The sequence below is a fragment of the Parasteatoda tepidariorum genome, chromosome X2 (genome assembly GCF_043381705.1).
Source record: "Parasteatoda tepidariorum isolate YZ-2023 chromosome X2, CAS_Ptep_4.0, whole genome shotgun sequence".
NCBI lineage: Eukaryota > Metazoa > Arthropoda > Arachnida > Araneae > Theridiidae > Parasteatoda > Parasteatoda tepidariorum.
The window spans coordinates 18,362,178-18,382,959 of NC_092215.1; the positions used below are offsets into that span (position 1 = coordinate 18,362,178).

Sequence of the window (20,782 nt, forward strand, 5' to 3'; positions counted from 1 at the left end):
TTTTACACGAGTTGATAAGACTGAAATAGTCTCGCTTATCCAAAAATATGAGTCCCTTCTTGACTATTATCAGTGACATTCTCGTTTCTCTAAAGTATTTTTATTTTTAGTATGAATATTTAGAAGTTCCGAAACTTGATTTTAAAGGATAAAATGAAACATATCTCCGTTGAGAAAGCAAATAAAAAAGTATTGGCATTTTGAAATATAATTTTAGTTATTTATATTCTGTTTGAAGGATTGCAATAATTATTTTTTTAATGATCTTTTTTTAAGAAAATAATTTTAATTTTGCGAATGATTTTTAATGTTTTCTTTTTTTATAAATACTTAATCTATTGCTGCATCCTACAAATGAAAAGGTAATGTTAAAAATGTGCCTCATTTATGTTTAAATCAAATGAATTCTTCTGTTACCTACCACTTGAGCTTATGGGATTAATTGTACTTGATTTTAGATTATATTATAAATATTCATAATATTCATATATTATGGTATACGAAAATATTGTACTTCCATAAAATAATTGCTAAAAATGTAACACTTGTGTTATCACTTTAAAAATTTTTGACAGAAAAAGCAGAAAATTTTTGCCTAAAGTCCTTTTAACCGCTTACATACCGGACACATATTTTGCACTAATGCAAAAATTGCATTTATATAAGACATGGTAGCAAATTTGCATGTAAATTAAGTAGAAATTTTCTTCAGTAAGCTATTAAAGTTGTTAAAAAATGTTTTATACCAGAACAAGATATATATCACATAATATCAGGGGTGAAAGCGAGACGGAAACGAGGAAAGGCTGGTAGCGAAACCTTTCCAGTTATAGCTAGTTTTGGGGAGGAGTTTACTTATTCTTTTTTTAAATTTTTCAACAATATCTAATTTATCTTGGAAAAGAAGCAGTTTTATATATATGCCAGAATTATAAAAGAAATCTTGATAGTTACAGATATTTCATTTTTTTCGAAAAAAATGCTGGAATGAAATGTTTTACGTACCAGGTTTTTCTCTTTTCCGTCTTGCTATATAAGGGCTTTCACCCATGCATAATATGTATAATTTAACAGAATTAATGTATGTTGGTTAATAGAAATATTCTGTTTTTCCAATCGAGAAATGAAAGATTTGAGTTACTAGTCTTAAACATTTCGAAAAAGAGACATGTTCCATAATGGGAATATTGTCATCGAGACTGCGAAATTGACGGTATTTCTTTTAGAAAAAAATTAGTAGTACCTAATAAAAATACAGTGGACAGCATAGCAGCATAATATAATAGTGCGTAGCAGCCACCTTGCTGAAGAAATAATTTTCTTAGTGGTAGCAAAGTTAGTGTATTGGCATACCCTCCAACTGCTACGGAATTTCCGTAGTTTCAGAAATCTTCTTTTCAGACGGTAGCAAAATTAATGTCTTAATATTTAAAAAAAATTAATTTTAGCGTGACTTGTTCACTACTACTTATAAAAGTGCAGGCCATATGGCTAGATTCTTAAGTTCTGATGAAAAGTTTTATGAGAGATCCATTTGCTTTAAAAATTTCTACTTTGGTTCACTACCACTAGAAAGAATTATTTTCAAAATCCTCATAAGTTGGAGGGTATGTGTATTGGGGTGCAAGATCTTTAAGTTCAAAAATATTTTTTAAACTACCACGACGAATTAATAACTTTAAAGTAATATGTAGATGAGACCTCATTGTTATCAAATTATGTTTATAGATGTCTTATTTTAGAAAACTTTTGGAAAATCAAAACTATTATTTGTTATTTTACTACCACTTTGCAAAATCTACTTCAACGGCAATACAAGTTGCATACCTGCCAACTCTTCCGGTTTTCAAGGAAGATTTTTTTTTTCATATTTAAAGTGCTAGCAAAATTCATGTTATTTCACTTAACTTTTTGAGTTATATTAATAATTATAAATGAGTTTGACCACCACTACATATAAATAATTACAAAAAATATATAAAAAGCATATTAGCAGAGATGCCAACTTGCTCCGGACAGTGAATAAATATTTTCAAGTGGTAGTTTATTAATTGTGATTCTTGGTTTAATAAAATCAATTTAGTAGATTTTTATCCACCGCTATTTCTAAACAATTCGTAGGCTTATATAATTCACCATTTTATAGTAGTTATGTTATGCTATACCTTTTAAAATGCAAGGAAAATCAGTAAAATCTTTGCAAAATATTGTTTGTAGTTATTTACCGTTTTATAAATTATTTGGGCATGTCCGGAGCAGTTGGCATCTCTGTATTAGTCCTCACGATAGCGAATTTCAACCTGGTTAAAATATAAATATCTTTTTGAGTAAACTGTTTTTCGGTAATTGTTTTACTACCACTTGGAAAACCCATTCTCGAAAAAGAATGAAAGTTGGCAGGTATGAAGTTGGCTGGTAAGTAAGTTAAAAATCGAATGCCCATATGGAGAAAAAAATTCTAATTAATTATTTTGTTGGAAAATGAGTATTAGAAAGAAAAAAGCTATCTGTCATTTATATTTTTTCCTTGAAGGGTATAATGTTTTGCAAACATTTTAAAACAACCACCACTGTGAACTCAATAAAATTGGTTACTTTTTATCTTAAACATCACACTGAAATTATTTTATTGGAATCGAATTTAGACCGCAAATTTTATCTCTGTCTTTCAAGAAAAGTATACACTTTTACGTGTCAAGTATGTCCAAAACAAGTGATGCGCAAAAAGTAAAATCTATCATTTTTAAGATAGTTTTTTTACAGACTTATTTAATCCAAACCCTTGAGAAACGAAATTCGACAGGAGCTGAGGAGTTTGCAGTTTTAAACTTATCATTTTTTTAAAAACAAAAATATTGATTCTTGCTGTTTTGAAGTGCAGTTTTGGAGTTATGTTTGTATCTCTAAGAATGACAAATGCTTTGGAGTGAAAATGGTATCGAAAAGTCTGGGATAAAAACAAAATATTATTTTATCAAAAACTGAATAGACATTCACGATCAAAATTATGCTATATTGGTGTAAAAGCAAAATATACAAATTTCGTTGAAATTGAATATTTAACACTCATATGTTAACACTCATTTTTTTAATAATTTTATTTTTACTGGAAAGAAATTTTTTTATAACCACCTAAGTTTTATTTTTATTTTATAACGGTCGTTGAACAGCAGACCCAATACGGATTTTACGACTCCCAATATTCAATTCCGCTGCCTTGTAATTTTGAACCCAACCCAGAAGACAAGGGTACTCCTGGATCAAGTATAGGAGGAAATATTTAAATCGAGGAGAATTAGAGAACGAACCCGCATTTGCGTTACATGGAAGGAGAAACCACGAAAACGTCCCTCTGTTAGCCTGACAGTAAGTATACTTTTGCCCATGATTCGTCAACCAGTGAGGATATTTTACGTCAGCACTGTGGTCGATGCAAACCGGATGCGGAAGTTGTATCCGACTGGGATCCGACCGCGGGATCGCTGGGATTCGACCCCGGTTCACCTCATTGAAAGGCGAATGCCCTATCCCCTGGAATCTCACCCTGCTTCAGATCAATGTGTAGCATGTTGTCAGGAAAGTAAAGGTGGCCTGAGCGCCTTAACCTCCATGACACTCATGGTTCACAACGGGCTGTTGCGGGATTGCTTTTACAGATATTTAATAGTTTTTTTAAAGAGGTAATTAATATTATACACTTCTTTTTAATTAATTGATTTATAAATTTAATTTAAAAATACTTTTGGCAACATTTATACGTAGATAAATTAGTCAAAAAATTATAAATTCAAGTTAGTTGTTCAGTTACGTGCTTAGACTCTGGCAAATAAGCAAATATATTTTTACCTATAAATGTACATATGAGGCTTTTATGTATTTGCTCATTAGCCGATATGCTACAGAAAAGATTTTAATTCAATACCAATTTATAAACTCATTTGAGGAAAGATGAACTCTCGGTATCCTTTTTTGCGTAGCGATTAATTTAAATGAATAAATAAGAAATAAACGTTAATTTAAAACAAACATTTTTTGTATTAGATTGTTTTAAGATTAGACTACTACTTTGTTTAAAAAACATGAATTCAGTAGCTTTATAACAATAAAGAAGCAAACACTTAGTTTCGCTTTCTAACAAGTTTGATGACAAAGTAACGAAAGAATTGAACTTCTTTCAAAAACGTGCTGTACGCTTTAGAAATGCTATGCTAAAACTTACCTTTGTTTATATTAAAAAATTCTATGTTTTGATGACTTTGCAGAGCACTTTTTCCCAACTTTAACACTCTGAATATTTTAAATTTGACTTATGGAATCTGTAACGTAAAAAAACTTATGTGAAAATTTTCCTTTGGAAACTTTCATTGTTTATTTTTACGGTTACTTTTCATGTAATTTTCCAAACTCGCTTATTTTTTTTAAATTTCAAAACAATTTGAAAGTAATTTAAATGTTTATATATAGTTAAACCTGTAAAATCAAGTGCTATTTTATATTATTAGAAACGTCACATGCAAAATTTTTACAAAAGTATTACTTTTCGGGCACTTTTCCATGCTCATTCCTTTTTTCAAATTCAAAAACATTTTGGAAGTCATTAAAAGTGTTTATACAATGCAAAATCAGCGAAACCAAGTGCAGTTTTATATAATTATAAACCTGACATACATAATTTTGACACATTTTCTACTTTCCTCATAATTTACAGACTCGTATTTTTTTTTTTTTTTTTAAATTTCAAAATAATTCGAAAGTCATTCAAAATGTTTATATATCGTAAAACCGTGAAACCAAGTGCAATTTTATGTAATTACAAGCATAAGTTTCCATCAAGCACCCAAATGTGTGTGCCTTTTTTTGGTCTCTGAAACCAACTGATATTATAGCATTGAGTCGTGAGGGCACAGGGGATAGAGCGTTCGCCTTCAATGAGGTGAACCGGTTTAAATCTCAGCGATGGCTGGTCGATACGAATTCCGCCTCCGGCTTGCACCGACCACAGTGCTGATGCAAAATAGCCTCAGTGGTTGGCTGATCATGGGTTACAGTCCCATTGCCGTCAAGCTAACCGTGAGAGATTTTCGTGGTTTTCCTCGACATGTAACGTAAATGGTGGTTGGTTCCTAAAAAACGTCTTCCACCAAGGCAAACTTTTTCTCAATACTTCATCCAGGAATTCTCCTGTCTTCTGGATTAGGTTCAAATTACAAGGCAACGGAGTTGAAAATTCGTAGTTGTAATCCCATATCTGCCAACTTTTACGCATTTGGCGTAAAATTTAATTTTTATACTTATAGTGGTAGTAAATATATACTATTTTTTCTTTTATAAACTAAATTTTTAAATGATTTTCATCACCACTATTCTTAAGAAAATTACGCATATATATTAATATGTGTTACCATCATGGTAGGCAGCTTAAGTTTTTTCAAATACAACGTATTTTTTTGCTTAAAATTGAAATTTTTATTCCATTTTAATACCACTGGGATAAATTATAATGGAAGGGATTAAAAGTTGGCAGGTATGTGATCCCAAAATTGGGTCGGCTGTTCAACGACGGTTATAAAATAAAATATAAAATATATATATCATTAAACTAACAATAATTAAAGTAAAAGCAAAGTAAGTCTGTCAAATTAGCAACGCCTACATTTAAGTTACCATTTTTTTAAATTTTATTTGCGTCCTGATTCTGATTTTGTACGAATGCTTTTATGAATCACCTGTCCTCAAGGGGTTAATATGTGGTCTTACATATTTGTTTACATGTAGTAGGCAAAATCCTTCAAAAGAAAATTTATTAAATAATAAAAAAATGGTAGAGTATAATATTTCCTACTACTTAATATATTCGAGAAAAATATCCCGTCGGGATAATGTGGCAATTATGCTAATTTTACTGTAAACGAATGTTTTGATGAAACATTCTGTAAAAATTTTTAAGGATATATAAGGAAATTTAAGTTCAAATGACACTGTCCAATATTCATTTAACCGGTTCTACGAACGCTGATGTTTCTCCTAATCAATCAAATGTCAAATAAAAATAATATCAAAGAATAAATTAATATCGATTTGGATATAACAAATATTTCGGACAGTCACCAAAACGACAATTTAATTATTGACATTCACCGGTGAAAGTCGACATTCTCTTGATTTCGTCCCTCACGCTAACATATATACTGGTAGTCATTTCTAGCTTGCTACCGGAAAGGGTTATTAACAGTTTACATATAGAAGGCTTCCAACTGCTACCCTTTGTACAAATTATTTTTTAAAAAGAAAAAGAAACTCAATAACTGCTCCTTTTAGAAGATTATTTCATTTTGCCAACGATTTAAAAGCCTCTTTACCAGTGTACCACAGTTTACCAGTTTTATACCAGTATACCAGTTACCAGTATTTAGTACCAGTTTACCAGTTTTATATAAACTTCTGAATCATTTCAGAGATGCCAACTTGCTCCGGATAGCAAATAAAAATTTTAAAGTGGTAGTTTATCAATTGCGATTCTTGGTTTAAAAAATTCAATTTAGTAGATTTTTATTCACCACTATTTCTAAATAATTTGTTGACTTATATAATTCACCACTTTATAGAGCTCATGTCATGCTGTGCTTTTTTAAAATGCAAGCAAAGATAGTCAAATATTTGCAAAGTTTACTTTGTAGTTATATACCGTTTTTTTAATTATTTTGGCGTGTCCGGAGCAGTTGGCATCTCTGTCATTCATGTGTAGTGGGGCAACATAACTTTTTATAAAATTCACTAAACTAAGAATAACTTCGCTACTACCACTAGAAGAAATGTACCTTCAAAGCGTAGATAGTTTGTATCCCTGCATAAAAGTGGGAGTCAAACATCGGCTCAAGAGCCTTATTTGACGTGTTTGTGATTGGAGTCAGGCTCGTATTTTAAGTGCAAGCGTTCGCAGTTTTGAAAAAGGAAGGCCAACCACTGGTGTGTTTGCAAATTTTAAATTTTTCCGTTGACGAATTTTGTTAGTGATAGTGTAAATATAATTGTAGATAGATATATTTTTAAACTTTTGCCACTGTTTAACAAATACAACGTTAAGAAAATACATTTGTTCTATCACATAATCTAGTGTAGAAGAACAACGACAGAATATTTCTCTACATTTAAACCAGAACAAAATCAGTAAGAACTTATCATCAGAGCTGCTACAATCTGAAATTTTTAATTTGACGGTATGTTTAATTTTTAATACTAGTTCTATTAATGATCATTAAATGCTTTGTCATTTGTAAGATGTAATGAGGACAATCAGTCAAAGAAAAATAATAATAATGTCATAAAATAAAAATAAAACAAAATAAAAATAAAATGTGACAGCATCAAAGTTCGTTGGATTGACATAACAAACTTGTTCTTGTTTTCTATTTAACTAGACTGCATCTAATCAGAATTAGTTTTATTTGTTATTGTATATTTTCTTATTTTTGAAAAAGTTAAACAGAAGGTGCAATGATTTATCTAAAACGTTTTTTTAACCTCATTTCTACCCTGTCAAAATTGCGTCTTTAGAAGAGAACCAATAACAACATCCGTTAAAACTAATGGTATTAAACTTAACGTAAATCATAGTGGCTATGATTTATTCAAAACTTATTAGCGACACATAAAAATACACGATGAGACAACTGCTTTTCATTCTATTTATTAAAACTCTGAAGAATTTAAAAAGTGGTAATTTAAAAAATATATTTAGTATCAATTCTTTTTACATGAAAAATTCAGAGCTGCTAACAACATAAATGCAAATGCTTCCAGATTTTCTGGAAGATTTTACTACTATCTTTAATGTGGTTATAAGATATTTACATTTATACTTGATTTTTATTTTAACACTAGGTTCACGGGACACGTCATTTTGACGGAATTCGACTTCTGTAAGGAAAATTGTAAAACCCGTTTGAATTTTTATTTTATCTCTTGTAATTACTTTTAACCATTGATCGATGTAAATGTATATTAAATGCTATTTACCTCAAAAGCGTTGAAATATTGAAATTCTCTATGTGGCATACCTATTTCTACGGATATGCGTCAATTTGACGCGATCATAATTTGGACAAAAGTTTAAGTAAACAAACAATTATCACATCAATAATAAATACACTCTAAAAACTGTACCTCTGATTTCAGAGGCAAATTTGAATCGTTTGTGCCCCTGAATTTTAAGGGCACAACGTACCTTTAAAAATGAAAGGCACAATGTACCTCTTAACTAGAAAGGTACATTGCACCTTAGATTTTGCTTTTATGTACCCCTCATTGAAACAAGCATTTAGTGGTACCAAAACCTGTTATTTACCAGATTTGAAAACATTTTTTTTTTTACCTATTTGTAATTTGCTACCACTTCATATAAAAAGGGACTTTCTATTTGGTTTACACTATTACCAAGATATTAATTATAATAATTCTTAATGAAAAATATTTCTCAATTCTTTGAATATTGACCACTTGAAAGTGATCATATCAAGGGATTCCATCTAAGGCTTTTTCATAGACAATTATAAAATATGTAAATTTATACAATTTCTTTAATTATGTAGCACTTAATGATACTTCAACAACTACAATGATGCTTTTTTAATCAGATATAGGTACAAAAAGATTTTTTCCAAAAAGCATCCTCAAAATGGAAATTTCTTATTAATATAGATATTTTTTAAATAGAGATTTAATAAAATAGTTTTATAAGGATCAAAATTAAACACTAAATATCAGGAAATCTAATATCTTTTATTTTCACACATAAAGAACAATTTTACATAATTTAGTAACAGTTGTAATATGATGTATACAGTTGCACAAATATGGAAAAACATAGAACTTACATAGAATATTTTAAAATGATAGATGTAGATTTTGACAACTTGGATATTTTATAACATGAAATATGTTTAATCAAATGACTTAACAAGTGTAAAATGAAAGATTTCGTTCCTTTGATATGAATTTTTTTAAAATCCAGATTTTGGCGAAGCATATTAACCCGTTAGGCGCCATCATTCCCATTTTAGGAGCATTAGCTTTCAATTTTTTTAGAACTAACTGTACTTAATATTATTTAATAGATGATTTTATTTGAGCTCAGAATATATAAATAGCCTTCTGCAATTTTTTTGGAAAGCTTGTTTCAGAATTTTTTTTTATTGTATTTTAAAAAACGTGAAATTCTGCATTTTTGTCCCAATCATTAAACATGCATTTGTTTTATAAATATTATTGAAATAAGAATTACTTTCGTGCTTCAACTTAATTACAACAATCGGATTATAGTCGGATTGAGGATTAATAAACTTCAAACTTTTATCGTAATTCTCTTTTCTATAATCCGAATTTCGATGTCTACAGTATTTCTTAAAATGTCCTATTTCACTACAATAGAAACATTCGCTTTCAGATCTAAATTTCTTCACAATACTTGGCGAATTCCATTTCTCATTAAAATGTTCTTTCTGGCGATCGTTATTACACGGAATATCTTGTGAATCATACTGAAAATCGGCAATGAGATTTTCTTTAAAGTAATAATAATTATCATCATTAATTTCTGACCTTTCAGCAGGAATAAGCTGTAAAGCACACGAAAACCAAAGATCGAAATTCCCACTAAATCTCTTTGCTTTCTGTTCAAAGAGTTCGAAGTACCTTCGAATTCCACACTTCTTGGCATCAATTTTAAACATCTCATTCACTAATTTTTTCTTAAGTAGGAAATTCATAATAACAATAATATTTGTCACCAATTCTTTCAAAAACTTAATAAAACATTTCTGGAACGGATCCCAACGCTGCCACCAATTAAATACATAGCTGTAGCGTATCAAGCTATATTAAAGAACTGTTGAGTTTTTTTTAAAGAAACATTTATTTCACACCACAACAAATACAATTACAAATATAAAGTACCCGTAACGGGATAGTTAAATCTTATAAAGGAAACTGGAAAAAAGCCCGTAGAGGGATATATGAAAACTCACCCGTAACGGGATAGATAAAATATCATAAAACAAACCAGATAAACCCGTGACGGGTAATATGAAAACTCAAATTCCACACAAAACAAATTCTAAAAAATTAAGAACTTTCTGGTGTTCTAATTTTATCGTCTGCTTTTATTATTTGTATTTCGTCATAAAATATTTCATTGATGTGCGCATGCGCTTCTTCTCCGTTACATCGTACCGAAGAAAAAGAAGGGAAGCCCATTTGAGAGGCACAAGGAACCGGTAAAATCCTTTCGTACCGAGCATTGACTCGCGTTTGCTTTGGTGCCTTTAATCTCTTGTGGTGCCTCTCATTTTTAAAGACACATTAGTTATGTGCCTCTAACGCGAGAAAATAAAGGGTACATTTAGCTTGTGCCTTTTATTTAAGTGGTACAGTTTTTAGAGTGTAGGAATGTACCGACAATACTTCGATTCGTTACCACAAATAAAACAAGTGATAAACAACTGTTGCCGATAAGCAATAATAGAAAAAACAAACGCAGAATGTCAATTGATGTCTGAGTGTCAGATTTTGAAGGTTTCAGTTGCTTAGTTCGAGTATTGAAACATAAAATACTAGAATATTTCATAAATATATATCTCATATCTTCATTTTTTTCTTATAGTATACATGTACACTGGTTTCTAAGTGCAGAGATGCCAACTGCTCCGGACACGCGAAAATAATTAAAAAAATGGTAAATAACAACAAAGTAAATTTTAAAATATGAAGTGGTGAATTATATAGGCCTACGAATTATTTAGAAATAGTGGTGGATAAAAATCTACTAACTTGAATTTATTAAATTAAGAATCACAATTCTTTCATACGTCAAATTGACGTGTGTCCGTAGAGATAGGTATATAAGAAACGTCCGTAAACCTAGTGTAAATATATTTGTTCTGAAGGAATTTTGGCTACCATTTATAGGGGTAGCGAGAAAGAAATTCTTGAGGGGGCATTAATAATAATAATGATAATAATATGTATAGATATGTATATATATATTGCAATTTTACATAGCAAAATTAAAAGAAATGAATGAAATCTATGAAATAGTTCCTCGGGAAACGAATTTTAAAGTAGCCGAATTTTTAAAATTCGATTTCTCAAAAACTATTTGACTAATATCATACAAATGTTTCATTCTTCCTTATAAAATTACATTCTTTAAAATGGTGCAGAAATTGTATACCCTACGATTCAAAACTTTCTCAACACATATTAACCCATTGAATGCCATAGGGGTCACCGATGACCAGCACTAAGTTTGTTCGTAGCGCCACGGGGGTCACCGATGACCGGCAAATCCAAGCTTATTAGAAGCACATATAGTAAATTTTTTAATTTTTTTTATATTGTTATTATAACTAAAATTGTTTGAGGAAATTAATGCTATATAGTGCACAGAAAAATAGTTTTATTTATATACACAGAGATGCCAACTTGCTCCGGACAGCGAATAAATATTTTCAAGGTGTAGTTTATTAATTGTGATTCTTGGTTATTAAATTCAATTTATTAGATTTTCATCCACCGCAATTTCTAAACAATTCTTAGGCTTATATAATTCACCACTTTTTTCATCTATGTCATGCTAAACCTTTTAAAAAACTAGCAAAATCTGTGTCTCATAAAGTTTAGTTAATTGCACATTGCAAATTTAGTTAGTATTTATTTACAGGGATGCCAACAGCTCCGCTTTCTGGAATAGTTTTAATAAAGTGGTAGCAAATTATGTAGTAAAATTCGGTAAAGAAGGATGGCTAAGCCAATTTTTTAATAGAGTAACCAATCGATTGATGCTTTAACGTTGCATTTTATATAATACTTGTAATTTTTGATATTTAGTGGGGAAACAATTGCTTAAAATGAAAAATACTAAACTAAAAGTAACTTAAATTTCACTACCACTAGAAAATACTATTCCACCAAGCGGAGCAAGTTGGCATCTCTGTATTTACCGTTTGGCCAAACGGGAAAGGCCATGTATAGTTGGTGTTGCATTCAAAAGGTTAAATAAAAAAAGTAAAAAAAGTAATAAATATTTGCTAAAAGTTATTTTTAGCATTGAATTGTCTTTTGCAAAACGTATTTTATAATTGTGAGAAAAAAATGTTCAATTGGCTTCAAAAGTTCTTGAAAAATGACAAACTACACGAAAAGTAAAAATAGTATCCAAACTTTGAACAGCTGTCCTGATTAAACTACTGAGGCGATATTTCCTCTGTATTTTAACACGTTCACGCCGGGGTGACCCACTGGTTGGTCACGCTAGATTGTCTCATCTTGGCAGCGCACCGGAGAAAAAATTGGTAACAATAAATTTCATTTTTTAGTTTTTCTCTGGGAATAATAAAAATCCATAACTAACAATTGTTTTTAACGGATGCAATTTTTATATTGAATTGCTTCTTCGCCGTGATAAATTTCCTTACAGTGAATTGTTATTGTTGAGAATAGATTAACTCCTCCCGAATATTATCTAATATTGAAATAGTTCTTCAACCAGTATTTTCTCTTTCCCCGTACAAGTATTTTCACTTTTCTCGGCGTGAACGTGGGAGCAGAAATTTGAATCCGTCGAAAAAAGGGTATGTATATTCCGTGAAAATACTTTTCTATGTCTAATTTCGTAACTTAAAATATCGTCTGCACTAATTAAGTAGCATATTTGTGGTGTGTCTTCAAACAATTAATATTGTGTCCTAGAATGCGAAGATCCAATTGTTATGTCAAAATTAAGATTTGTGGATTATTGAATGGGTCCGCCCAGTAAAACGGGCTATGACGTGTATGTGACTGAACTCGTATTCTTGGCCAAAGATGGCGCCACTCAAAAACAGGAAGCTCACCCTCTGCCTTAAATTCGCGTCGCTTCACCAAACAGGCTTGCTATCTGACAAGTGGCATTATAAACAACGCATTTTTTATAGTTCTTTTGACAGTTGATCCTATCTGGTGGTCAAAATACTTTTAAATAATATGCTAAAGAAAGACTTTTTTTAATGCTTTAAGTATTAAGAAAAAATGCCCAAATAAAAGCTGGGAAAAAGTGGCCGGAATTGTGAACAACACCACTGACATTAAACCTTTTCCGGAATAGCAAATTTGATTGAACATTTTAGTCTGGTTGGACATTCTAAGTGAAGCTATATACTTTATATCTTAGTTGTTTAAAGAATTCAACTTCAACTCTATACTTTAGCTGGGTGTCTGAGTGCTACCAAGTGGGTAGTGATGGTGGTTAGCACCGGTGATGATGCTTGATACTTACAGATGTGCAACGTTTGTGAATGATATGTATAGTTCGTTCACCAGGAATTGGCACTTGGCCCCGCCTACATCACGTGGTATCGGATGATATTATTTCGCTATTTTGGGGAGAAGGATGTGAACAAGGCTGCTATTTGGCGATCGTGTGACAAAAATATTTATTTCGCAATCTTCATGTGCATTTCATTTCAGAAACTTGTTGATATTTCTCTCTTTTTAATGAACAGTTTGTTCTTTTTGAGATATTTTGCTGGGAAAATGTTTTTAAATATAAATTAGCTAGAATAACGAAAGGTATAATAGCTGATGATAAAGCGAAGTAAGTGACTAAAAAAGGATTCACTGTTTGTGTTTGGCCATCACCTTCTACATCAGAAAGCCTCCACACGGTTTCTTATAAGTAGTCTGCGCAGACTATTTAAAAAGTGAACAGTTTGAGAGCATGAAACCAAATTCTATTTTAAAAGTAACTGAGAGGAATTTGTCATATATATTTGAGAATTGAATCTGTAGTGGTAGACAAGTAAATAAGACAAACTAAACAAATTCAAAAATTAAACAAATTTTTAGACATATATTTGCTACCACTTTTTTATTTTTACTAGATTTTCTATTAAGGGACTCTTTCGTAAACTGGTTTGCCTTCAGTGTGATCTGATTTGACTACCTATAAAAAACCATGTGGAGGCTTTGCGCGCATTAGAGGTTATCGCGATTTCACGCGGGGAAATGTTTTTCTTCTTACTCCCCCTCACTGAAATGAACTCCGCGTCCGACGAGGTGGATCCAAGTGCCAACTCCTTGTGAACGAACTATAGTTGTATGTACACATGATGATATTTGAGCTTCATGGATTAAGTTAGATATCCATGCTTAGACATCATTGTAGCATCATTACAGAAGAATGTTGCTAGTGATTTCATTGTGCTGGCTTCTTTGAAGTTTTCTTGAAGAAAAATATTGTTAAAGTAGGTGGCGTGACATCTTGTAGTGTTTTCAATCAAAGAAAGTTTATGTTAAGTTTGGCAATATGCGGGGATACCAACTGCTCCACTTTCTGCAAAAATTTTAATAAATTGGTAGCGGAATTACACCCACTCTTTAAGAGTGTCAATACGAGATAACTTGCATAAAAATACGTTTCCAGAGATGTCAACTGCTCCGGACACACCAAAATATTTTAAAATACGGTAAGTAACTACGAAGTGAATTTTGCAAAAAATTGACTATTTTTGCTTGCTTTTTAATTGGTATAGCGTGACATAAGAATTATAAAGTGATGAATTATATAACCCTACGAATTATTTAGTAATAGTGGTGGATAAAAATCTACCAAATTGAATTTATTAAACCAAGAATCACAATTGATAAACTACCACTTTAAAATATATATTTGCTGTCCGGAGCAAGTTAGCATCTCTGCGTTTCATAATGATACTTTGAATTTATACTTGAATGTAGTCGGCAGAGATGCCAACTGCTCCGGACACGCCAAAATAATTTTAAAAAAAACGGTAAATAGATACAAAGCAAATTTTGCAAATATTTGACTATTTTTGCTTGCTTTTTAACAGGTATAGCATGACATAAGTACCATAAAGTGGTGAATTATATAAGTCTAAGAATTATTTAAATATAGTGGTGGATAAAAATCTACTAAATTGAATTTATTATACCTAGAACCACAATTGATAAGCTACCACTTTAAAATATATATTTGCTGTCCGGAGCAAGTAGGCATCTCTGAGTCAGTGGAAAAATGCTTATGAAAAATTCTAAACTAAAAATAACTTGCGTTTAGTTAAAACCAGAAAATATTTTTTTTCAAAGAGGAGTACGATATCATCTTTGCAATAGGTTGGGCCAGTCTATGTGCTGGGGAATAGTGGTGGATAGACGTTTAGAGGCAATTACATACCTGCCAACTTTTAATCCCTTCCATTATCATTTTTCCTAGTGGTATTAAAATTGAATTAAAACTTCAGTTTCAAGCAAACAAATACGTTGTATTTGAGAAAACTTAAGTTAACAACTATGATAGTAACGCATATTAATATATGTGCTCAATTTTTGTAAGAATAGTGGAGATCAAAATCATCTAAAAGTTAAGTTTATAAAAGAAAAAATAGTATATACTTACTACCACTTTAAATATGAAAATAAAATCTTCCGGAAAATCCGAAAGAGTTGGCAGGTATGCAATTAGTTTTTTAGTTTTATATTTCTAGTGGTTTGTAACATTTGGTGTTTCCAAACTGGCTACACCACACCAGGAAGGCAGAGATGCCAACTTGCTCCGGGCGGCAAATATATATTTCAAAGTGGTAGTTTATCAATTGTGATTCTTGGTTTAATAAAGCCAATTTAACAGATTTTTATCCACCACTATTTTCAAATAATTCACAGGCTTATATAATTCACCACTTTGTAGTACTAAAGTCATGCTATACCTTTTAAAAAGCAAGCAAAAATAGCCAAATCTTTGCAAAATTTACTTTGTAGTTATTTACCGTTGTTTTAATTATTTTGGCGTGTCCCGAGCAGTTGGCATCTCTGGGAAGGGTTAAAGAGTGGCAACAATCAAAGAAAAAATGAAAAGTTGTTGCAGGAACAGGAATATATTTGGCGTGATAGAATTTTTTTCGCAGGATGTGATTTTTTGAATAACTAAGTATCGCAAATACTTAATTAGAAATATGACTTTCTCAAGTAACAATTATTAAATCAGAATCTTTAATAAATGTTCAGAAATTTGTTAATATCAAATAAATTATTTTTTATAAAATTATATATTTTAAGCACGGGTAGTTAACTTTTTATAGGATAAAAGGTAAAAAATGAGATATTTTTGCTAGTTTTTTTTTATAAATTTCTCCGGTTAAATAATAGGCTTGAGATATAAAAAACAAGACAAATTAAAAGAAATTCCTCCAATTCTTTCTGTGTTTCTCTGACAACTTCTAGTTAGAAAGTATTTTTGCCCAAATAGCAATTTTTCAAGCGTAAAGTTAAATTTAGCTCGAAAGTCCATGATTTCATTACCTTTCACTCTAACGAAAGAGTTTCCCATTTCTTTTTCAACATTTTTTATTCTTTATCAATGTATATTTCCTAGAACGTATGCGTAGCTTGTAAACCTCATGATTGTCAATAGATATTTTTTTATTTAAAGTGGTTACAAAATGTACACATTAATATTTTTTAACTTTCTCTGAAGAAGTTGATTTACACTATCTTAGCTACCACAAATAATATATATAAATTTTCTATTCGAAATAATTTCTAATACGACGGAAGTTTCATAGTTATAGTATGGTATGCATACTTAAATATAAGTTTGAAAACATGGTAAAAATAAGTAAGATTTATATTAAACATTTTTGCAAGTTTCTTACTTGATTTTTGTAAATTGTTTTTCCATTTAATAACCTTCTTAAGCAATGTCACAGAATAACAAAAGCAAGCTTATAGGTTGAACAATTTTTTTATTTTGGAGGAACAAAACATTTCTGTTCTAATTTTCTAGTAACTAAGTGAAATATTTAAAGAAAAAGTATTACCATTCTGCATGGAATTTTATAGTACTTGCTCTATTTCATTCTTTGACAAAATAATAAAATTGTAATACTTATTTTTTGTTTACTTTCGTGTAATATTCAACAGTAAGTTAAGATTCAATAACTGAACAGTTGAACAGTTAAAATTGCTCAAAAATAGTTGTAATTTTTAGAAAAATATTTATAACAGTTAAAAATATTCGAAAGCTTTGTTTACGGAGGACCAAGTTTCTTAGGTTAATGAATCAGCAAAAATAAAGAACAGGAAAATAATTATATTTTTATTAACTCTGTGTTTCTTAATGCAAGCTAATTGAGCTTTTTGAGATTTAAGCAGCTTAACATAATAAATTCATTGAAAAGATATGTGGAAAAGTTTAAACCGGGTTCTTAAGTTGTTTCCTTTGTTTCTAAGCAACTGAGTTAATGCCATTACTTTACACATATTTGAATAATAAATTATTTCTTTAGCTCTAAAAATAAATATTTTTTCATTGGATATTTGAATTTCACGAATCTTTTAACGAAACCGTCTCCTGGCCTGAGTGATATAATATATATATGCTTGATACTTACAGATGTGCAANATTAAAGTTTGTACCATGAATTCGGGACCACCCTGTATATATATATATATATATATATATATATATATATAGATAGATAGATATAGATATAGATAGATAGATATAGATATATAGATATAAAGAGAGAGAGAGAGAGATATGAGAGAAAGAATTAGTTTCTTTTAATAGATTTTTCATTTTAAATAGATTATTTTTTAAATTATAAAATCTTCTAAAGTTACATATTTTCAATTTCTATACGCCTGACAAGTTAGTTTAGTTCATAACGAGCTAAATAAATCTATTGCTTTAAAATAACGACAAGCACCTCTTGAAGTTTTAACATTCTAATAAAAGAGAACTTCTTTTAATAGAATGTCACGCACAACGTCTAAAAAAAGAGTGTTTTTACACAATGTTACGTCTGTAATGTCAAACTTTTCTAACTGAAAAAAACGTATTTTTTACGCAAACGTTATTTGTTTTATTATAATTATTTTTTTCAAATCATTTCCTGGTTAAAGTTTTTTTTCGGGTGTTTTTATTGTGAAAATAGTGCGATATTATATTTTGATTCTCTCAATGATGCCTAGCAATTTTTTTTGTTCTTGAAAAGGTAAAAGAATTGTATCTCAAGTGTATCATTATCGGTATTTATTTACCTTTTTTTGTTTTTTGTAAAAAGTTAAAAACAAAATGGTAAATAGTAATTGTTGATAAAAAATATTTTCATTGAGTTAACCCTTTCCACTGACGTGTAGCCAATCTGGCAATAAAAAGAACCAAAGCATCTCGCTTTGCACAATATCATACCTGCCAACTTTCACTCCTTCCGAGAATGGATTTTCAGTGTGGTTGTAAGCTATATGCTCATCTATTTTGTTGATTTTTAAATCTCTTCTTAACTCTTTCATTCTCATGGATCAGGGGGTTCCAGAAGTTGGCATCTCTGTAAGTGGTGTTGGATATGAGCTTTTAAATCAGTTATGAGTAGTGGTGTGAAAAATAAGTTTAAATTATTAAAAATATTACGTTAATTCATTAACTTAGCTACCACAAGAATAAATTTTTACAAATAGAGTAGAAAGTTCGCAATCCTGTATACACCACGTTAACTAGATTCTATCTTAAGGTACATTTTCATAGATGAAGGTTTTGAAATGTTGAAAAAGCTTATGCGGATTACCACGACGTTATTGCCTTTTAATTTAGAGGCTTATTTTTTTAAAAAATAGTGGTGGTCAAAAAGATATTAGATGAAATTTATAAATGCAAGGAATATATAGAAAGCATACATTTTAATACCAATTTCAATATAGAAATGAAATTTTACGCCAAATGCGCAAAGGTTGGCAGGTATGCTTCTGCTTCAAAGTAAGACAAATTTTTGAAATAAATATTTTGAATCCACCACTTTTTCCAGTTGAGAAAATTTCAATAAAATGGAAAATGAAGTTTAACGAAATGTGATTCGAAACTTTCGTCAATGTTCATAGAAAGCGCAACGTTTAAAGTTGTGCGAAATTTTAAAGGTTAGAGCAGTTACTTCCAGCCATTTGAAACTACCATAACTGGAATATGGCTTAATATTTTAAGAAAAAAGAGCGTTAAAAATGTATTTCTTATTTTGTATCTGTTTCATGGACAACATGCAGGAAAAAGGCAGTTTTGCTTGCATAATTATCATACCTGCCAACTTTCACTCTTTCCGAGAATGGATTTTCAGAGTGGTTGTAAAACAATAACCGAAAATCAATCTGATTCAAAAATATATATTGATATTTTGATCCCGTTGGAAATTGCTTGCGTAAAGATTATTATGCTTTTATATATTTATTGTAATTATTTATATGTAGTGGTGGTCAGACTCATCTATATAATTATCATTCTAATTCAAAAAGTTAATTGGAATTACCTGAGTATTGCTACCACTTTAAATATGAAAATAAAATCTTCCGGAAAATCCGGAAGAGTTGGCAGGTATGCAATATGCACTAAGATATTGCTTGCTAATGTCCTGCAAGATTTTCCATTGATTTTTGATGCTTTGGAAAGGTTTAAGCTGGGAACCAACTGTTGACGAGGACCTCAAGTAAAAATATATCTTAGTGCTTTATCTTTAATTCTTATTTCGTAATTTCGTATTCATGTATGAAATTTAATTCTAAAATTATTTGAGTTAAAAATGCTCGAAAATCAGTGAATCTGGAATAAATGTCACGAAAACTTTGTTGACCGGTCAATATTTTGGTCTGAACACATTGCTGACCGATCACGAGTTAACTCGTGTTTTCGTAGCGAAGCGCTGATGACCGGTCACGAGTCATAGCAATCATGTTAGCGGTGATCTCGTGGTGACTATTTTAGAAAGTGGGAGTAATTTTCCTTACTTTTCAAGTTTTACTATTTAATTCTCTACCAATTTATTATAACTTTACGAAACCCGATATATTTGCAAAACTTGTGGTGTACCATTGCACGCAGTTGATTTTTATACTTTTTATCAAACGGCATTAAAAGATAAAAATTTTTAAAGTTTATTTATATTGTTTTACTTAACCCGTTTTGTCCTGAATTTATAAATTGAAATGATACAAAAAGTGGTTTTATATAAAAAGTGGTATAATATATTATCGAAATAAATTGGTTTTTCTACTGTAAGGGCATTCAAAAAGTCTTTGATAGATCAAAAAGTACTTACTTTTTTTACTTTTATTTACAAAAATTGGGCACCTGGGCCTCTTAGCGGCCCCTATCCCATACATCTAGAAATTTACAGAAAATTTATAGTAATAACATTTTGAATTTAGCAGTCGATGTGGTAGCTAATAGAAAAACAATGACTTTGCTTGAGTAAATTAACATTTAAATATCTGATTCATCGAATCTAAGTTGACATATATAAATATAAACATAATTTGACATATATATACGTAAGTTGACATAAATAAATTTTAACATAAATTGATACATATTTCACTAATTAAATTTCTATATTTTAACTGGCACATATTTAATTATGACATACATTGAAGTTCATTCGAATACATTGTGGTAGCCATAAAAAAAAATCAAGCCGTTCGCTTGTGAAATAATAAAACAATGAAAAATTCAATATGACAAATTGACGTTTTTACATAACATTAGAAATATTGATTGTAGACTTTAATTTAAAATAAAGATATAACATGATTTGATATATCAAAAAGTACTTGCTCCTTAAAATTCTAGATCTAATCAGAAATAACTAAATTATTGTGGTATCTGAGAATCCTTTAATTCACCCAGATAAATGAAAATGCTGAAAAAAGTTTCCCTCCACAATGAATGTCTTTGAAAAAAGGAACTGTG

General features: G+C 30.2%; 1 protein-coding gene across 1 annotated transcript in view; it reads left to right on the top strand.

Annotated features, from left to right (window-relative positions):
• LOC107450569 (small conductance calcium-activated potassium channel protein 1-like) overlaps window positions 1-20,782 on the top strand; it is a 640,664-nt gene that overhangs the window by 78,716 nt on the left and 541,166 nt on the right. The window lies entirely within an intron of this gene.